This window comes from Cetorhinus maximus, unplaced genomic scaffold, assembly GCF_964194155.1.
Source record: "Cetorhinus maximus unplaced genomic scaffold, sCetMax3.hap1.1 HAP1_SCAFFOLD_3144, whole genome shotgun sequence".
Lineage (NCBI taxonomy): Eukaryota > Metazoa > Chordata > Chondrichthyes > Lamniformes > Cetorhinidae > Cetorhinus > Cetorhinus maximus.
The window spans coordinates 4,573-25,999 of NW_027599069.1; the positions used below are offsets into that span (position 1 = coordinate 4,573).

Here is a 21,427-nt window from a genome sequence, read left to right on the forward strand (position 1 = left end):
TTTCTCATTTCTGATCGTGTACGTGATCAGTACCTGGCTCTGAGCTGCACCTACATTTTGTGATAGTTTGTTTAACCCACACAATGAGAAACGTGCACCACCCTTCGGTGCACTGTACTTCCTGGAACCCCGATTCGTGTGTAAACAAGAGGGGCTGGAGTAGGTTACAGTGATAGGGAGGGTTGTAGGGGCTGGAGGAGGTTACAGATATGGGGATTGTTGTACTGTGCTGGAGGAGGTTACATAGATAGGGAGGGTTATAAGGGCTGGAGGAGGTTACAGAGATAGGGAGTGTTGTAGGGTCTGGAGGAGGTTACAGAGGTAGGGAGGGTTGTAGGATCTGGAGGAGGTTACAGAGATAGGGAGGGTTGTATGATTTGGATGAGGTTACCGAGATAGGGAGGGTTGTAGGATCTGGAGTAGGTTATAGAGACAGGGAAGGTTGTAGGAGGTTTCAGAGACAGGGAGGATTGTAGGGGCTGGAGGAGGTTACAGAGATAGGGAGGGTTGTAGGTGCTGGAGGAGGTTACAGAGATAGGGAAGGTTGTAGGGGCTGGAGAAGGTTACAGAGATAGGGAGTGTTGTAGGGTCTTGAGGAGGTTTCAGAGATACGGTGGGTTGTAGGGGCTGAAGGAGGCTATAAAGGTAGGGAGGGTTGTAGGGGCTGAAGGAGGCTAGAGAGATAGGGAGTGTTGTAGGGACAGGAGGAGGTTACAGTGATTGGGAGGGTTGTAGCGGCTAGAAGAGGTTGTAGAGATAGGGGGTGTTGTAGGGGCTGGAGGTGGTTGTAGAGATTGGGATGTTGGCAGGTCCTGGATGTGACAGAGAGACTGCCCGGGTGAGCGATTAGGATTGCTGGTGGTGGGGGGAATGAGAGAGCGAGAAATAAACAGAGAATCAGTTTCATGGAGCAGATGAGATAGGGGAGAGACACAGGTGAAGTGGAGTCCTGGTCATGGCCCAGCACTTTTGGTTTCAGCACAGTTTGTGGAGACAGGAACTGAGCACGTCTCTCACTGAGTGGTTTAAACAGGAGGTCAGACGAGGAGAAAGGTCAAAGTTGAACGAAGCACTGCTCACAGACATGGCAGGAATTGATCCGAGCGGGGAGTGTATCCTGGACTCTATTTGGTCCAGGAGGGGTCAGTTAGCTCAAGGTGTTAGGATCTAGAGATAGTTTAATGTATATTTTTCCCTATTTGTGGGTTAAAAGATGAAACCTGTGGTCCAGTTTCATTTTTCAGTGGAGATTGCATCTCTAAGCTCTGTTTGTGTACCTGCATTACTAATGAGGTTTTACGACACTTGAAGGGAAGGTCTCACAAGCACAAGGTAGGAAAAAAAACTGTGCTGTTACCTAGCAACAGGAGTCCAGTTAGAAAGAGAGAAAAGTAAGAAAAAAACCCGCCCGCCATCAATTAAAAGGTCACTTAAGCCGTTAAAATCCGATTCCGCGTTGCCAGAGTGCGAATTTGCCCTTGTCGCATGGGCAAAACGGGCAGGTGGGCAGCCGACAATTTCAATACCATCCTCCACGGGTGGGATGAAAAGGGTCAGCAGCATTGCCAGCGCGAGTCGTGAGGAGTTCAGGAGATCGTTTGCTGTTGGTGTGTTTTTGGTACTTGGTAGCTTCATCTCCATTCGGGGCTTCATTCTGAGCATTTCCAGGCTTCATTTCAGGCCTCATTGGTGTCTCCAAGGACCCCGGAGGATTCAGACCGTGTGGGAACCTTCCAGGTACCAGGCAACCTTCCATCACCCTGGGAATGGGGATTGTGGTCTCCGCTGGGCGCACACCCCCTGAGGAGGGAGAGAGGGGCAGAAGGGAGAGGAGGCCGGGTATCCCAATGCAGCTTCCAGGGGAGGGTACCTGTGGGGAGGAGAGGCGCTGGCACAAGGGGAGCAGGGCCAGCTGGTAGTCTAAGGCGGAAGGGTCCGCAGAGAGCGCTGCTATCCTGCTGCCAGAGTTTCCAGGCAGCGATGCAGCTACCTCAATATGTCCGAGGTGCAGTGCCGAAGGAGGCTTCGTCTCTCCAGGGAGACAGTGACCTCCATTTGGACAGATGAGTGGGACTGGGATCAGCTCTGACTGTGTGGGTGGACACCCAATGCCAGTGGCTCTGAAGATCACAGAGGAGCCCGCAGAGATGTCAGACAGCTTGTGCGCCAACGCGAGGTCGTTCTGGACCTCCCGGCTCACCATTGATGGACGGGCACCTCACTGGGATACTGGGTGCCTCATCCATCTCCCACACGGGCACTGACCACCTGAGGTCAGTGCCTGTGTTGAGGGCTTGCAGGTCCGAGCGCAACCCCAGGAACCCCTGATTCTGTCGCTGGAGCTGCCTCTCCATGTGAGTGGCCGCTCTCTCAATGGAGGAGTCAGGGTGCTCGGCCGTGAGGGTTAACGCAGTGATCATGCTTCACATGGACTCCTCCACAGCAGAGAGCCTGGCACTCAGACCCACACGGATCTCCACCAGATCCTCCCGGACATCCCACTGGACATCCAGCATCTACCGCCTGACGGACAACCCCAGAGGCTCATCATCTGGTTTCGACCCAGCATGGTCATGGTCTCCAGCAGCCCTCCGACTGCCGGCGCCCAGCGAACACTCTCTGCCTCCGCCTGCCCCCTCAAGCGAGTGCCCTCAAGACGAGGTCTTGGAGATTGGAGGTTGGAAACCCTCGGATGCTGGGTTGGTGGAGGGAGTGAATGTTTGTGGATGGGGTGCCCATCAAGCGGGGCTGCTTTGTCCTGGACGGTGTCGAGCTTCTTGAGTGTTGTGGGAGCTGCACTCATCCAGGCAAGTGGGGAGTATCCCATCACAATCCTGACTTGTGCCTTGTAGACGGTGGACAGGCTTTGGGGAGACAGGAAGTGAGTTACTGACCACAGGATTCCCAACCGCTGAACTGCGTTTGTAGCCACAGTATTTACATGGCTAGTCCAGTTCAGTGAGGAGGAGTTGAGGAGGTGAGGAGGAGTTGAGGAGGTGAGGAGGAGTTGAGTGCATTTCAAGAAATGACCTGGTTATAGATCGAGTGGTTAGCACGATCACCCCTTAACACATGAGCATAGGCTACCCATAGGCTGTATCCATTCGACTGTGGTTATCCTGTAGGAAGGTGATGATATTCCACATCTTTGGGAACATGGTGTCTGTGACCACCTCGATGCAATGGTGTACATCAGGCTGTGTTATCTCAGGTGAGCTCTCCACAAACTGCCTGGAATGAGCCAGAGTCTTCCTCTGCACTGAGTCTCACTCAGTGAGGTCGGTAAATGCCTGACCTGTTTCTCGGGGCAGGAGAAGATCATCGGAGCCTCTGCTGAAAATCTGGGGGTTCAGAGCCATGGCCGATTGGAAGAGATATCAGGCTCGAGGGGCTGAATGGCCTCCTCCTGTTCCTCTCTCGACATGATCTGAAGTTACCCCAATGCATCGATCTCTCCCCGGTCTCTGTCGCGGACGTGCGGAGGGTTGCTAACAGAACTGTACCTGTGAGATACTCATAGACATGGGGCACTCCATAACAGTCCAAAGGACATTCTCTGTACAGGGCGGAGTGCTGAGAGATCCTTCATATCGGAAAAATGGAGCCAGTTTGCAGGGAATAACCTTATCCAGTTTCAAAGACAGAATCTGTGCTTCACCTGGAGGTGAACAGAAATGGATGCAAAAAATGTTAGTGTCCAAAACACACATAATGGTGAGAAGGTGGGATTGAGGGATATGGAGAGAAGGAGGGATTGAGGGATATGGGGAGAAGGTGCGATTGAAGAGAGTGGGGAGAAGGTGGGATTGAGAGATATGGGGAGAAGGTTGGATTTTGGGATACGGGGAGATGCTGGGATTGAGGGATATGGAGAGAAGGTGGGATTGAGGGGCGTGGGGAGAAGGTGGGATTGAGGGGCGTGGGGAGAAGGTGGGATTGAGGGATATGGGGAGAAGGTGGGATTGATGGATATGGGGAGAAGGTGGGATTGAGTGATATGGGGAGAAGGTGGGATTGAGGGGTGTGGGGAGAAGGTGGGATTGAGGGGCATGGGGAGAAGGTGGGAATGAGGGGCGTGGGGCGAAGGTGGGATTGAGGGACATGGGGAGAAGGTGGGATTGAGGGATATGGGGAGAAGGTGGGATTGAGGGGCGTGGGGAGAAGGTGGCATTGAGGGATATGGGGAGAAGGTGGGATTGAGGGATATGGGGAGAAGGTAGGATTGAGGGATACGGGGAGAAGGTGGGATTGAGGGATATGGAGAGAAGGTGGAATTGAGGGATATGGAGAGAAGGTGGGATTGAGGGTTATGGAGAGAAGGTGGGATTGTGGGATATGGGGAGAAGGTGGGATTGAGGGATATGGAGAGAAGGTGGGATTGAGAGATATGGAGAGAAGGTGGGATTGGGGGGCGTGGGGAGAAGGTGGGATTGAGGGATATGGGGAGAAGGTGGGATTGGGGGGCGTGGGGAGAAGGTGGGATTGAGGGATATGGGGAGAAGGTGGGATTGAGGGATATGGGGAGAAGGTGGGATTGAGGGATATGGGGAGAAGGTGGGATGGAGGGATACGGGGAGAAGGTGGGATTGAGGGATACGGGGAGATGCTGGGATTGAGGGATGTTTCGTAAAGTGGGAATGAAGGATATGAGGAGCAGGTGGGATTGAGGATGATGGGGAGAAAGTGGGAGTTGGGGAAATCAGAGGAAGGTGGGTTTGATGCGTTGGATGTGCAGAATGTTGATGGAGCTTTACTCCTTATCAATGTCCGGTACCTGCCCTGGCAATGTTGGGACACTAGAGCGAGATCAAAACTGTTCCTGATCACTGTCCAGTGATCCCTGGGTTAGAGAGAGAGAGGAAATCAGCCAGGGTTCCTGCTCCCGATCACTGTCCAGTGATCCCTGGGTTAGAAAGAGAGAGGGGATATCAGCCAATGTTCCTGCTCCTGATCACTGACCAGTGATCCCTGGGTTAGAGAGAGAGGGGAAATCAGGCAGGGTTCCTGCTCCCGATCACTGTCCAGTGATCCCTGGGTTAGAAAGAGAGAGGGGATATCAGCCAATGTTCCTGCTCCTGATCACTGACCAGTGATCCCTGGGTTAGAGAGAGAGGGGAAATCAGCCAGGGTTCCTGCTCCTGATCACTGTCCAGTGATCCCTGGGTTAGAAAGAGAGAGGAAATCAGCCAGGTTTCCAACTCCTGATCACTGTCCAGTGATCCCTGGGTTAGAGAGAGAGGGGAAATCAGCCAGGGTTCCTGCTCCTGATCACTGTCCAGTGATCCCTGGGTTAGAGAGAGAGAGATGGGAAATCTGCCAGGGTTCCTGCTCCTGATCACTGTCCAGTGATCCCTGGGTTAGAGATAGAGAGGAGAAATCAGCCAGGGTTCCTGCTATTGATCACTATCCAGTGATACCTGTGATAAGAAGAGAGCGGGAATTCAGCCAGAGATCCTGCTCCTGATCACTGTCTAGTGATACCTGGGTTAGAGGGAGAGGAAATCAGTTACCGTTCCTGCTCCTGATCACTCTCCAGTGATGTCTGGGTTAGTGAGAGAGAGAGGAAATCAGCCAGGGTTCGTGGTCCTGATCACTGTCCAGTGAATCCTGGGTTAGAGAGAGAGGGGAAATCAGCCAGGGTTCCTGCTCCTGATCACTGTCCAGTGATGTCTGGGTTAGAGAGAGAGAGGGGAAATCAGCCAGGGTTCCTTCTCCTGATTACTGTCCAGTGATCCCTGGGTTAGAGAGAGAGGGAAATCTATCCAGGGTTCCTGCTCCCGATCACTGTAATGTGATCCCTGGGCTAGAGAGAGATAGAGAGAGACAGAAGGGATATCCGACAGGACTTGTGGCCCTGATCACTGTCCTGTGGGCACCTGGGTTTAGAGAGAGAGGAGATATCAGCCAGGACCCCTGTTCCTTATCACTGTCCAGTGAATCCCCGGGTTAGATTGACTGTGGAAATCAGCCAGGGTTCCTGCTCCTTATCACTGTCCAGTGGTCTCTGGGTTAGATGGAGATTGGAAATCAGCCAGGGTTCCTGCTCCCGATCACTGTACAGTGATGTCTGGGTCATAGAGAGTGAGAGAGAGTGAGACAGGGTGAGAGAGGGTGAGAGAGGGTGAGAGAGGGTGAGAGAGGGTGAGAGAGGTTGAGAGAGGGTGAGAATGGTTGAGAGAGGGTGAGAGAGGGTGAAAGAGAGTGAGAGAGAGTGAGAGAGGGTGAGAGAGGGTGAGAGAGGGTGAGAGAGATTGAGAGAGAGTGAGAGAGAGTGAGAGAGGGAATCAGGCAGGGTTCCTGCTTATGATCACTGTCCAGTGGTCCCTGGGTTAGAGAGAGAGAGGAAATCACACAGGTTCCTGCTCCTGATCACTGTCCAGTGGTCCCTGGGTTAGAGAGAGAGGGGGAATCAGCCAGGGTTCCTGCTCCTGATCACTGTCCAGTGATCCCTGGGTTAGAGAGAGAGGGGAAATCAGCCAGGGTTCCTGCTCCTGATCACTGTCCAGTGATCCCTGGGTTAGATGGAGATGTGAAATCAGCCAGGGTTCCTGCTCCTGATCACTGTCCAGTGATCCCTGGGTTAGATGGAGATGTGAAATCAACCAGGGTTCCTGCTCCCGATGACTGTCCAGTGATGTCTGGGTTAGAGAGAGAGAGGGGAAATCAGCCAGCGTTCTTGCTCCTGATCTCTTTCCAATGATCCCTGGGTTAGAGAGAGAGGGGAAATCAGCCAGGTTTTCTGCCCCTGATCACTGTGCAGTGATCCCGGGTTAGATACAGAGGGGAAATCAGCCAGGGTTCCTGTTCCTGATCACTGTCCAGTGGTACCTGTGTTAGATGGAGATGGGAAAGCAGCCAGGGTTCCTGCTCCTGATCAGTGACCAGTGATGTCTGGCACAGAGTGACAGAGACAGAGACAGAGACAGAGTCAGAGACAGAGACAGGAAATCATCCAGGGTTCCTGCTCTTGAACACTGTGTAATGGGTTAGAGAGAGACGGGAAATCAGCCAGGCTTCCTTTTCCTGATCAATGACCAGTGATCCCTGGGTTAGAGAGAGAGGTGAAATCATCTTGATCACTGTCCTCTAATGTCTGCGTCAGAGAGACAGAAAGAGACAGAAAGGGAAATCAGCCAGTGTTCCTGTTCTGATCACTGTCCAGTGATACCTGGGTTAAAGTTAGAGAAGAGAAATCAACCAGGGCCCCCACTCCTTATCACTGTCCAGTGATCCCTGGGTTAGAGAGCGAGAGAGAGGTGAAATCAGCCAGGGTTCCTGCTCCTGATCACTGTCCAGTGATCCCTGGGTTAGAGAGCGAGAGAGAGGGGAAATTAGCCAGGGTTCCTGCTCCTGATCACTGTCCAGTGATCCCTGGGTTAGAGACAGAGGGAGGAGAAATCAGCCAGGGTTCCTGCTCCTGATCACTGTCCAGTGATCCCTGGGTTAGAGAGAGAGAGGGGAAATCAGCCAGGGTTCCTGCTCCTGATCACTGTCCAGTGATCCCTGGGTTAGAGACAGAGGGAGGAGAATTCAGCCAGGGTTCCTGCTCCTGATCACTGTCCAGTGATCCCTGTGTTAGAGAGAGAGAGGGGAAATCAGCCAGGGTTCCTGCTCCTGATCACTGTCCAGTGATCCCTGGGTTAGAGAGAGAGAGGGGAAATCAGCCAGGGTTCCTGCTCCTGATCACTGTCCAGTGATCCCTGGGTTAGATGGAGATGTGAAATCAGCCAGGGTTCCTGCTCCTGATCAGTGACCAGTGATGTCTGGCACAGAGTGACAGAGACAGAGACAGAGACAGAGACAGAGACAGAGACAGAGAGAGGAAATCAGCCAGCGTTCCTGCTCTTGAACACTGTGTAATGGGTTAGAGAGAGACGGGAAATCAGCCAGGCTTCCTTTTCCTGATCAATGACCAGTGATCCCTGGGTTAGAGAGAGAGGGGAAATCATCTTGATCACTGTCCTCTAATGTCTGCATCAGAGAGACAGAAAGAGACAGAAAGGGAAATCAGCCAGTGTTCCTGTTCTGATCACTGTCCAGTGATACCTGGGTTAAAGTTAGAGAAGAGAAATCAACCAGGGCCCCCGCTCCTTATCACTGTCCAGTGATCCCTGGGTTAGAGAGCGAGAGAGAGGTGAAATCAGCCAGGGTTCCTGCTCCTGATCACTGTCCAGTGATCCCGGGTTAGAGAGAGAGAGGGGAAATCAGCCAGGGTTCCTGCTCCTGATCACTGTCCAGTGATCCCGGGTTAGAGAGAGGGTGGAAATCAGCCAGGGTTCCTGCTCCTGATCACTGTCCAGTGATCCCGGGTTAGAGAGAGGGTGGAAATCAGCCAGGGTTCCTGCTCCTGATCACTGTCCATTGGTTCCTGTGTTAGATGGAGTTGGGAAATCAGCCAGGGATCTTGCTGCCGATCACTGTCCAATGATGTTGGAATGAGAGTGAGAGGGAGAGAGTGAGTGAGAGAGAGTGAGTGAGAGAGAGTGAGTGAGAGAGAATGAGTGAGAGAGAGTGAGTGAGAGAGAGTGAGTGAGTGAGTGTAAGAGAGAAAATGAGAGAGAGAGTGAGTGAGAGAGAGTGAGAGAGAGGAAATCAGCCAGGGTTCCTGCTCCTGATCACTGTCCAGTGGTCCCTGGGTTAGAAAGAGAGGGGAAATCAGCCAGGGCTCCTGCTCCTGATCACTGTCCAGTGATCCCTGGGTTAGAGAGAGAGGGGAAATCAGCCAGGGTTCCTGCTCTTGAACACTGTGTAATGGGTTAGAGAGAGACGGGAAATCAGCCAGGCTTCCTTTTCCTGATCAATGACCAGTAATCCCTGGGTTAGAGAGAGAGGGGAAATCAGCCCGGGTTCCTGCTCCTGATCACTGTCCAGTGATCCCAGGGCTAGAGACAGAGCGGAAATCATCCCGAGCACTGTCCTCTAATATCTGGGTCAGAGAGAGAGAAAGAGACAGAAAGGGAAATCAGCCAGTGTTCCTGTTCTGATCACTGTCCAGTGATACCTGGGTTAAAGTTAAGAGGAGAAATCAACCAGGGCCCCCGCTCCTTATCACTGTCCAGTGATCCCTGGGTTAGAGAGAGAGAGAGAGGTGAAATCAGCCAGGGTTCCTGCTCCTGATCACTGTCCAGTGATCCCTGGGTTAGAGAGAAGGTGGAAATCAGCCATGGTTCCTGCTCCTGATCACTGTCCAGTGATCCCCGGGTTAGAGAGAAAGAGGGGAAATCAGCCAGGGTTCCTGCTCCTGATCACTGTCCAGTGATCCCGGGTTAGAGAGCAGGTGGAAATCAGCCATGGTTCCTGCTCCTGATCACTGTCCAGTGATCCCTGGGTTAGAGAGAAAGAGGGGAAATCATCCAGGGTTCCTGCTCCTGATCACTGTCCAGTGATCCCTGGGTTAGAGAGAGAGAGGGGAAATCAGCCAGGGTTCCTGCTCCTGATCACTGTCCAGTGATCCTGGGTTAGAGAGAAGGTGGAAATCAGCCAGGGTTCCTGCTCCTGATCACTGTCCAGTGATTCCAGGTTAGAGAGAGGTGAAATCAGCCAGGGTTCCTGCTCCTGATCACTGTCCATTGTTTCCTGTGTTAGATGGAGTTGGGAAATCAGCCAGGGATCTTGCTGCCGATCACTGCCCAATGATGTTGGAATCAGAGTGAGAGTGAGAGAGTGAGTGAGAGAGAGTGAGTGAGAGAGAGTGAGTGAGAGAGAATCAGTGAGAGAGAGTGAGTGAGAGAGAATGAGTGAGAGAGAGTGAGTGAGAGTGAGTGAGTGAGTGAGTGTAAGAGAGAAAATGAGAGAGAGAGTGAGTGAGAGAGAGTGAGAGAGAGGAAATCAGCGAGGGTTCCTGCTCCTGATCACTGTCCAGTGGTCACAGGGTTAGAGAGAGAGGGGAAATCAGCCCGGGTTCCTTCTCCTGATCACTGTCCAGTGATCCCTGGATTAGAGAGAGAGAGGTGAAATCAGCCAGGGTTCCTGCTCCTGATCACTGTCCATTGGTTCCTGTGTTAGATGGAGTTGGGAAATCAGCCAGGGATCTTGCTGCCGATCACTGTCCAATGATGTTGGAATCAGAGTGAGAGAGAGAGAGTGAGAGAGAGTGAGTGAGAGAGAGTGAGTGAGAGAGAATGAGTGAGAGAGAGTGAGTGAGAGAGAGTGAAAGAGAGGATATCAGCCAGGGTTCCTGCTCCTGATCACTGTCCAGTTGTTCCTGTGTAAGATGGAGATGGGAAATTAGCCAGGATTCCTTTGCCTGATTACTGTCCAGTGATCCTGGGGTTTGAGACAGAGGGGAAATCAGCCAGGGTTCCTGCTCCTGATCACTGACCAGTGGTACCGGTGTTAGATGGAAATGGGAAAATCAGCCAGGGTTCCTGCTCCTGATCACTGACCAGTGGTACCGGTGTTAGATGGAAATGGGAAAATCAGCCAGGGATCCTGCTCCCGATCATTGTCCAGTGATCACAGGTTTAGAGTCAGAGGGTAAATCAGCCAGGGTTACTGCTCCTGATCATTGTCCAGTGATCCCAGGTTTAGAGTCAGAGGGTAAATCAGCCAGGGTTCCTGCTCCTGATCACTGTCCAGTGATCCCTGGGTTAGAGAGAGAGAGCGGAAATCAGCCAGGGTTCCCGCTCCTGATCACTGTCCAGTGATCCCTGGGTTAGAGAGAAAGAGGGGAAATCAGCCAGGGTTCCTGCTCCTGATCACTGTCCAGTGATCCCTGGGTTAGAGAGAGAGAGAGGAAATCAGCCAGGGTTCCTGCTCCTGATCACTGTCCAGTTGTTCCTGTGTAAGATGGAGATGGGAAATCAGCCAGGATTCCTTTGCCTGATCACTGTCCAGTGATCCTGGGGTTTGAGACAGAGGGGAAATCAGCCAGGGTTCCTGCTCCTGATCACTGACCAGTGGTACCGGTGTTAGATGGAAATGGGAAAATCAGTCAGGGTTCCTGCTCCCGATCATTGTCCAGTGATCCCTGGGTTAGAGAGAGAGAGGGAGAGAGAGAAATAGATAGGGGAATCAGCCAGTGTTTCTGCTCCTGATCGCTGTCCTGTGATCCCTGAGTTAGAGAGGGAGAAGGGAAATCAGCCAGTGTTCCTGCTCCTGATCACTGTCCAGTGATCCCTGAGTTAGAGAGAGAGAGGGGAAATCAGCCAGGTTTCCTGCTCCTGATCACTGTCCAGTGATCCCGGGTTTAGAGTCAGAGGGTAAATCAGCCAGGGTTCCTGCTCCTGATCACCGTCCAGTGATCCCTGGGTTAGAGAGAGAGAGAGGAAATCAGCAGGGTTCCTGCTCCTGATCACTGTCCTTTGATCTCCCATTCCTGAATTTCCTCATCCCTGGAACCATTCTCTGAATCTTTTCTGCCCTCTCCCTGAAGCCTTTTTCATCCTCCCTGAAATGTGATGCCTGGAACTGGACACAATTCTCTTGCTGAGGCTGAGCCAGTGTTTTATACACGTTTAACATAACCTCCCTGCTCTTGTAATCTATACCCCTATTAATAAAGCCCAGGATACTGTCTGCTTTATTACCCGCTCACTCAACCTGACCCCCTTTAGAATTGTACCCTTTATTTGATATTGTCTCTCCAAATTCTTCCTCCCAAAATGAACCACTTCACTCTCTACGTTAAACTGCAATTGCCATCTGCCTGCCCACTTCACCAGTTCAACGTATAGAGTGTGCACAGCAAGATTCCAATAAGTTACAATGATCAGAGATATTTGGATAGTTGCTCGTTAGTTTTTATTGACATATTGCTTGTGAAAAGGATAGAGCACAAATTATTTTAATTTGAGGTCAACATTGTTAATTCAACATTTAAAACACTGTCAATCTATCAAACATGACCTTAATATACAGTTTGCACAGATAGGAAGAGGAGGAGGCCATTCAGCCCCTCAGACCTGATCGTTTGCCATGCAGGGAACATGGTTAGGGATTATGAGGGCAGAGTTTAGATCATTAGGCGCGTGAGGGTTGATGGTGTGCGAGGTTGGGGAGGGGTTGAGGGTATGTGAGGGGAGGGAGGGGGGTTGAGGGTTGGGGAGGTGGGGAGGGGTTGAGGGTGTGTGAGGGGAGGGATGGGGTTGAGGGTTGGGGAGTTGGGGAGGGGTTGAGGGTGTGTGAGGGGAGGGATGGGGGTTAAGGTTTGGGGAGTTGGGGAGGGGTTGAGGGTGTTTGCGGGGTATTGGATGGGGGTTGAGGGTTGGGGAGATGTTGGGAAATTGGAATATATTCCTGGGAGAAGCCCTTGTAGAGAAATGCACCTAACCCCCACAGAGTGACCAAGATCCCCAAGGCGATCAGAAACCCGGCCCACCAGGGTAGGGTCTCCCGGTAAACTCTCAGACAGTCACTACCATCCCTCTCCAGCCCCACCTCAACTCCCTCGTAGCCTCCCGAGCGGAGGGTGAAGTTGCAGTTTCCCCCTGAGCCCTCGGCCTTTACAATCTCAAACTTCTCGTAGGGAGGGATTAAGATCTCATCTTCCCTCTTAAAGAACGAGTAATTGCGGATATTAACACCGTAAGCCGTGTTTAGCACAAAGAAAGTCCTGTTTCCAAATCCCTCGGCCACTCTTCTGTTGAGGGAGGTGGAGGCGAATCTCCCAAACCTCAGCTCCTGGCCCCGTCTCCCAGACTTGGGAATGTTCAACCCGCGATAAGCGTGTAACTGTTTGGAATGATCTCTCAATACATGGAGAGCGATGGTTAGGAGAGAGTGGAAACCCTTCAGTTTAAATTTGGAGTTGTATATGTTGATATTTCCATATTCCTGAACCTCATCGTTAAATGCCTTGTACAATGATCCATTATGGGTGTACATAGTGACCACGATCATGTTCTCCTTAAGGAGACCGTGGGGAATGGTGCGCCCATTCCATAACTTTCTTGCCAAATCCCAAACATTCATGAATGTCTTGTTTCTCTTCAGTTCTTCATTCAATCACTCGATCGCCAAGTTGTCCCAATCTTCACTCCGTGTGAACCAATACGCGGCCGAGTTCTCTTCCATATCCAGCCCATTGCCACCCGTGTGGATCCCACAGCTTTCCCCATCGCTGACCAGGGAAGTGACCAGTCCCTGTGCTGTGAATCAGAGAGAGAGAGAGAGACATGTCCCAGTGATACAGTCTCTTCCCCAACAACACAATGAACCAACGCCTCAGTACTGACCCTCCGACAGTGCGGCACTCCCTCAGTACCGACCCTCCGACAGTGCGGCACTCCCTCAGTACTGACCCACTGACAGAGCTGCATTCCCTCAGTACTGACCCACTGACAGTGCAGCACTCCCTCAGTACTGACCCTCCGACAGAGCTGCATTCCCTCAGTACTGACCCTCTGACAGTGCAGCACTCCCTCAGTACTGACCCACTGACAGTGCAGCACTCCCTCAGTACTGGCCCTCCGACAGTGCTGCACTTCCTCAATACTGTCAATCCGATAGTGCTGCACCCCCTCAGTACTGTCCCTCCGACAGTGCTGCACTCCCTCAGTACTGACCCTCCGACAGTGCGGCCCTCCCTCAGTACTGACCCTCCGACAGTGTTGCACTCCCTCAGCACTGACCCTCCGACAGTGCTGCGCTCCCTCAGTACTGACCCTCCGACAGTGCGGCACTCCCTCAGTACTGACCCTCCGACAGTGCTGCACTCCCTCAGTACAGGCAGCATAATCCTGCTGATGATGGAAATGTGAAATAAAGACGGAAGATGCTGGAATAACTCAGCAGATCTGGCAGCGTGTGTGGAGAGTGGAGCCAGGTTAACGTTTCGAGTGCGTATGAACCCCCATCAGAAAATGCCTGGGGATGTCTGTCTGGACTTGTCACTGTGCAGGTCCCAAACCCACCAGTTTCAGAGTCACGTTTACGAGAGAGAGAGAGGGACAGTAAAACCCAGTGAGATAGACTCCAAAATGTTGTAAAGATAACCACCTCAAAGTTAAGGGACGGATTCTTTTGAGGTTTGCAGTCAGTGTGTAAATACTCACAGCCTATCAGGAGGTAAACATAAATGAACCACCTCATCTTGGATAATCTCCACATTTGATGCAATAAACTTTCACATTCCTGGAAATGGACCTCACTCTGATTTTCTCATTTCCGATCTTGTACGTGACCAGTACCTGGCTCTGAGCTGCACCTACATTTTGTGATAGTTTGTTTAACCCACACACTGAGAAACGTGCAAAATCCTTCGGTGCACTGTACTTCCTGGAACCCCGATTCGTGTGTAAACAAGAGGGGCTGGAGGAGGTTACAGAGATAGGGAGTGTTGTAGGGGCTGGAGGAGGTTACAGAGATATGGAGGGCTGTAGAGTCTGATGGAAGGTTACAGAGATAGTGCATTGCAGTGCAATGTCCACTGATTCCTGGCCCTTCTACAAGGAAGCAGTCCCTCAGTACTGACTTTCCGACAGTGCGGCACTCCCTCAGTACTGAACCTCCGACAGTGCGGTGCTGCCTCAGTACTGACCCTCCGACAGTGCAGCACTCCCTCAGTGCTGACCCTCTGACAGTGGAGCGCTCCCTCAGTACTGACCCTCCGACAGTGCGGCACTCCCTCAGTACTGACCCACTGTCAGTGCAGCACTCCCTCAGTACTGACCCTCCGCCAGTGCAGCACTCCCTCAGTACTGACCCACTGACAGTGCAGCACTCCCTCAGTACTGACCCACTGACAGTGCAGCACTCCCTCAGTACTGACCCTCCGACAGTGCGGCGCTCCCTCAGTACTGACCCTCCGACAGTGCGGCACTCCCTCAGTACTGACCCACTGACAGTGCAGCACTCCCTCAGTACTGACCCTCCGCCAGTGCAGCACTCCCTCAGTACTGACCCACTGACAGTGCAGCACTCCCTCAGTACTGACCCACTGACAGTGCAGCACTCCCTCAGTACTGACCCTCCGACAGTGCGACGCTCCCTCAGTACTGACCCAGCGAAAGTGCTGCTCTTCCTCAATACTGTCAATCCGACAGTGCAGCACTCCCTCAGTACTGGCCCTCCGACAGTGCGGCACTCCCTCAGTACTGACCCTCCGACAGTGCGGCACTCCCTCAGTACTGACCCTCCGACAGTGCTGCACTCCCTCAGTACTAACCGTCCGACAGTGCGGCACTCCCTCAGTACTGTCCCTCCGACAGTGCTGCACTCCCTCAGTACAGGCAGCATAATCCAGCTGATGATGGAAATGTGAAATAAAGACGGAAGATGCTGGAATAACTCAGCAGATCTGGCAGCGTGTGTGGAGACTGGAGCCAGGTTAACATTTCGAGTCCGTATGAACCCCCATCAGATAATGCCTGGGGATGTCAGTCTGGACTTGTCACTGTGCAGGTCCCAAACCCACCAGTTTCAGAGTCACGTTTACGAGAGAGAGAGAGGGACAGTAAAACCCAGTGAGATAGAGACCAAAATGTTGTAAAGATAACCACCTCAAAGTTAAGGGACGGATTCTTTTGAGGTTTGCAGTCAGTGTGTAAATACTCACAGCCTATCAGGAGGTAAACGTAAATGAACCACCTCATCTTGTATAATCTCCACATTTGATGCAATAAACTTTCACAGTCCTGGAAATGGACCTCACTCTGATTTTCTCATTTCCGATCTTGGACGTGACCAGTACCTGGCTCTGAGCTGCACCTACATTTTGTGATAGTTTGTTTAACCCACACACTGAGAAACCTGCACAATCCTTCGGTGCACTGTACTTCCTGGAACCCCGATTCGTGTGTAAACAAGAGGGACTGGAGGAGGTTACAGAGATAGGGAGGGTTGTAGGGTCTGGAGGAAGGTTACAGAGATAGTGCATTGCAGTGCAGTGTCCTCTGATTCCTGGCCCTTCTACAAGGAAGCACTCCCTCAGTACTGACCCTCCGAAAGTGCGGCACTCCCTCAGTACTGACCCTCCGACAGTGCGGCACTCCCTCAGTACTGACCCACTGACAGTGCAGCATTTCTTTAGTACTGACCCTCTGACAGTGCGGCACTCCCTCAGTACTGACCCACTGACAGTGCAGCATTTCTTTAGTACTGACCCTCCGACAGTGCGGCGCTCCCTCAGTACTGTCCCTCTGACAGTGCTGCACTCCCTCAGCACTGACTCTCCGACTGTGCTGCACTCCCTCAGTACTTTCCGTCTGACAGTGCGGCATCCCTCAATACTGTCCCTCCGACAGTGCAGCACTCTCTCAGTACTGTCCCTCCGACAGTGCTGCACCCCCTCAGTACTGACCCTCCGACAGTGCTGCATTCCCTCAGTACAGGCAGCGTAATCCTGCTGATGATGGAAATGTGAAATAAAGACGGAAGATGCTGGAATAACTCAGCAGATGTGGCAGCGTGTGTGGAGAGTGGAGCCAGGTTAACGTTTTGAGTCCGTATGAACCCCCATCAGAAAATGCCTGGGAATGTCTGTCTGGACTTGTCACTGTGCAGGTCCCAAACCCACCAGTTTCAGAGTCACGTTTACGAGAGAGAGAGAGGGACAGTAAAACCCAGTGAGATAGACACCAAAATGTTGTAAAGATAACTCCCTCAAAGTTATGGGACGGATTCTTTTGAGGTTTGCAGTCAGTGTGTAAATACTCACAGCCTATCAGGAGGTAAACGTAAATGAACCACCTCATCTTGGATAATCTCCACATTTGATGCATTAAACTTTCACAGTCCTGGAAATGGACCTCACTCTGATTTTCTCATTTCCGATCTTGTACGTGACCAGTACCTGGCTCTGAGCTGCACCTACATTTTGTGATAGTTTGTTTAACCCACACAATGAGAAACGTGCACCACCCTTCGGTGTACTGTACTTCCTGGAACCCCGATTCGTGTGTAAACAAGAGGGGCTGGAGGAGGTTACAGAGATAGGGAGGGTTGTAGGGGCTGGAGGAGGTTACAGAGATAGGGAGGGTTGTATGGGCTGGAGGAGGTTACAGAGATAGGAAGGGTTGTAGGGGCTGGAGGAGGTTACAGAGATAGGGAGGGTTGTAGGGGCTGGAGGAGGTTACAGAGATAGGGAGGGTTGTAGGGGGCTGGAGGAGGTTACAGAGTTAGGGAGGGTTGTAGGGCCTGGAGGAGGTTACAGAGATAGGGAGGGTTGTAGGGGCCGGAGATGGTTACAGAGACAGGGAGGGTTTGTAGGGGCTGGAGGTGGTTTACAGAGACAGGGAGGGTTTGTAGGGGCTGGAGGAGGTTTCCGAGATAGGGAGGGTTGTAGGGGCTGGAGGAGGTTACAGAGATAGGGAGGGTTGTTGGGGTTGGAGAATGTTACAGAGACAGGGAGGGTTTATAGGTGCTGGAGGAGGGTTACTGAGACAGAGTGACTTTGTAGGGGCTGGAGGAGGTTACCGAGATAGGGAGGGTTGTAGGGGCTGGAGGAGGTTACAGAGATAGGGTGGGTTGTAGGGGCTGGAGGAGGTTACAGAGATAGGGAGGGTTGTAGGATCTGGAGTAGGTTACAGAGATAGGGAGGGTTGTAGGATCTGGAGGAGGTTGCTGAGATAGGGAGGGTTGTAGGATCTGGAGGAGGTTATAGAGATAGGGAGAGTTGTAGGGACAGGAGGAGGCTTCAGAGAAAAGGGGTGTTGTAGGGGCTGGAGGAGACTTCAGAGATTGCGGGGGTTGTAGCGGCTGGAAGAGGTTGTAGAGATAGTGGGTGTTGTAGGGGCTGGAGTTAGTTGTAGAGATAGGGAGGGTTGTAGGTCCTGGATGAGACAGAGAGACTGCCCGGTTGAGCGATTGGGATGGCTGGTGTTGGGGGGAATGAGAGAGCGAGATATAAACAGAGAATCAGTTTCATGGAGCAGATGAGATAGGGGAGAGACACAGGTGAAGTGGAGACCTGGTCATGGCCCTGCACTTGTGGTTTCAGCACAGTTTGTGGAGACAGGAACTGAGCACGTCTCTCACTGAGTGGTTTAACCAGGAGGTCAGACGAGGAGAAAGGTCAAAGTTGAACGAAGCATAGCTCACAGACATGGCAGGAATTGATCCGAGCGGGGAGTGTATCCTGGACTCTATATGGTCCAGGAGGGGTCAGTTAGCTCAAGGTGTTAGGATCTAGAGATAGTTTAATGTATATTTTTCTCTATTTGTGGGTTAAAAGATGAAACCAGTGGCCCAGTTTCATTTTTCAGTGGAGATTGCATCTCTAAGCTCTGTTTGTATACCTGCATTACTAATGAGGTTTTACGACACTTGAAGGGAAGGTCTCACAAGCACAAGGTAGAAAAAAAACTGTGCTGTTACCTAGCAACAGGAGTCCAGTTAGAAAGAGAGAAAAGTCAGAAAAAAACCCACCCGCCATCAATTAAAAGGTCACTTAAGCCGTTAAAATCCGATTCCGCGTTTCCAGAGTGCAAATTTGCCCTTGTCGCATGGGCAAAACGGGCAGGTGGGCAGCCGACAATTTCAATACCCTCCTCCACGGGTGGGATAAAAAGGGTCAGCAGCATTGCCAGCGCGAGTCGTGAGGAGTTCAGGAGATCGTTTGCTGTTGGTGTGTTTTTGGTACTTGGTAGCTTCATCTCCATTCGGGGCTTCATTCTGAGCATTTCCAGGCTTCATTTCAGGCCTCATTGGTGTCTCCAAGGACCCCGGAGGATTCAGACCGTGTGGGGCCCTTCCAGGTACCAGGCAGCCTTCCATCACCCTGGGAATGGGGATTGTGGTCTCCGCTGGACGCACCCCGCCTGAGGAGGGAGAGAGGGGAAGAAGGGAGAGGAGGCCGGGTATCCCAATGCAGCTTCCAGGGGAGGGTACCTGTGGGGAGGAGAGGCGCTGGCACAAGGGGAGCAGGGCCAGCTGGTAGTCTAAGTCGGAAGGGTCCGCAGAGAGCACTGCTATCCTGCTGCCAGAGTTTACAGGCGGCGATGCAGCTACCTCAATATGTCCGAGGTGCAGTGCCGAAGGAGGCTTCGTCTCTCCAGGGAGACAGTGACCTCCATTTGGACAGATGAGTGGGACTGGGATCAGCTCTGACTGTGTGGGTGGACACCCAATGCCAGTGGCTCTGAAGGTCACAGAGGAGCCCGCAGAGATGTCAGACAGCTTGTGCCCCAACGCGAGGTCGTTCTGGACCTCCCGGCTCACCATTGATGGACGGGCACCTCACTGGGATACTGGGTGCCTCATCCATCTCCCACACGGGCACTGACCACCTGAGGTCAGTGCCTGTGTTGAGGTCTTGCAGGTCCGTGCGCATCCCCAGGAACCCCTGATTCTGTCGCTGGAGCTGCCTCTCCATGACAGTGGCCGCTCTCTCAATGGTGGAGTCAGGGCGCTCGGCCGTGAGGGTTAACGCAGTGATCATGCTCCACATGGACTCCTCCACAGCAGAGAGCCTGGCACTCAGACCCACACGGATCTCCACCAGATCCTCCCGGACATCCCACTGGACATCCAGCATCTGCCGCCTAACGGACAACTCCATAGGCTCATCATCTGGTTTCGACCCAGCATGGCCCTGATCTCCAGCAGCCCTCCGACTGCCGGCGCCCAGCGCACACTCTCTGCCTCCGCCTGCCCCCTCAAGCGAGGTCCCTCAAGACGAGGTCTTGGAGAGTGGAGGTAGTGAAACCCTTGGATGCTGGGTTGGTGGAGGGAGTGAATGTTTGTGGATGTGTTGCCAATCAAGCGGGGCTGCTTTGTCCTGGACAGTGTCGAGCTTCTTGAGTGTTGTGGGAGCTGCACTCATCCAGGCAAGTGGGGTGTATCCCATCACACTCCTGACTTGTGCCTTGTAGATGGTGGACAGGCTTTGGGGAGACAGGAGGTGAGTTACTGACCACAGGATTCCCAACTGCTGAACTGCGTTTGTAGCCACAGTATTTACATGGCTAGTCCAGTTCAATGAGGAGGAGTTGAGGAGGTGAGGAGGAGTTGAGGAGGTGAGGAGGAGTTGAGGAGGTGAGGAGCAGTTGAGAGGGTGATGAGGAGTTGAGGAGGTGAGGAGGAGTTGAGGAGGTGAGGAGGAGTTGAGGAGGTGAGGAGGAGTTGAGAGGGTGATGAGGAGTTGAGGAGGTGAGGAGGAGTTGAGGAGGTGAGGAGGAGTTGAGGAAGTGAGGAGGAGTTGAGGAGTTGAGGAGGAATTGAGGAGGTGAGGAGGAGTTGTGTGCATTTCAAGCAATGACCTGTTTATAGAGCGAGTGGTTAGCACGATCACCCCTTAACACATGAGCATAGGCTACCCATAGGCTGTATCCATTCGACTGTGGTTATCCTGTAGGAAGGTGATGATATTCCACGTCTTTGGGAACATGGTGTCTGTGACCACCTCGATGCAATGGTGTACATCAGGCTGTGTTATCTCAGGTGAGCTCTCCACAAACTGCCTGGAATGAGCCAGAGTTTTCCTCTGCACTGAGTCTCACTCAGTGAGGTCGGTAAATGCCTGACCTGTCTCTCGGGGCAGGAGAAGATCATCGGACCCTCTGCTGGAAATCTTGGGGTTAAGAGCCGTGGCCGAATGGAAGAGACATCAGGCTGGAGGGGCTGAATGGCCTCCTCCTGTTCCTCTCTCGACATGATCTGAAGTTATCCCAATGCATCGATCTCTCCCTGGTCTCTGTCGCGGACGTGCGGAGGGTTGCTAACAGAACTGTACCTGTGAGATACTCATAGACATGGGGCGCTCGATAACAGTCCAAACGACATTCTCTGTACAGGGCGGAGTGCTGAGAGATCCTTCATATCGGAAAAATGGAGCCAGTTTCCAGGGAATAACCTTATCCAGTTTCAAAGACAGAATCTGTGCTTCACCTGAAGGTGAATAGAAATGGAAGCAAAAAATGATAGTGTCCAAAACACACGTAATGGTGAGAAGGTGGGATTGAGGGATATGGAGAGAAGGAGGGATTGAGGGGTGTGGGGGGGAAGTTGGGATTGAGGGATATGGGGAGAAGGTGGGATTGAGGGATACGGGGAGATGCTGGGATTGAGGGATTTGGAGAGAAGGTGGGATTGAGGGATATGGAGAGAATGTGGGATTGAGGGATATGGAGAGATGGTGCGATTAAGTGATACGGGGAGAAGGTGGGATTGAGGGATATGGGGAGAAGGTGGGATTGAGGGATATGGGGAGAAGGTGGGATTGAGGGGCGTTGGGAGAAGGTGGGATTGAGGGGCGTGGGGAGAAGGTGGGAATGAGGGGCGTGGGGCGAAGGTGGGATTGAGGGATATGGGGAGAAGGTGGGATTGAGGGATACGGGGAGAAGGTGGGATTGAGGGATATGGAGAGAAGGTGGGATTGAGTGATATGGGGAGAAGGTGGGATTGAGGGATATGGGGAGAAGGTGGGATTGAGGGATACTGGGAGATGCTGGGATTGAGGGATGTGTCGTAAGGTGGGAATGAAGGATATGAGGAGCAGGTGGGATTGAGGATGATGGGGAGAAAGTGGGAGTTGGGGAAATCATAGGAA

The 21,427-nt window shown here is 52.4% G+C and overlaps 1 pseudogene; it reads right to left on the bottom strand.

Annotated features, from left to right (window-relative positions):
• Positions 1–7,964: 7,964 nt before the first annotated feature.
• Positions 7,965–16,661, bottom strand: LOC144677842 (erythroblast NAD(P)(+)--arginine ADP-ribosyltransferase-like; annotated as a pseudogene).
• Between the last annotated feature and the right edge of the window lie 4,766 nt (positions 16,662–21,427).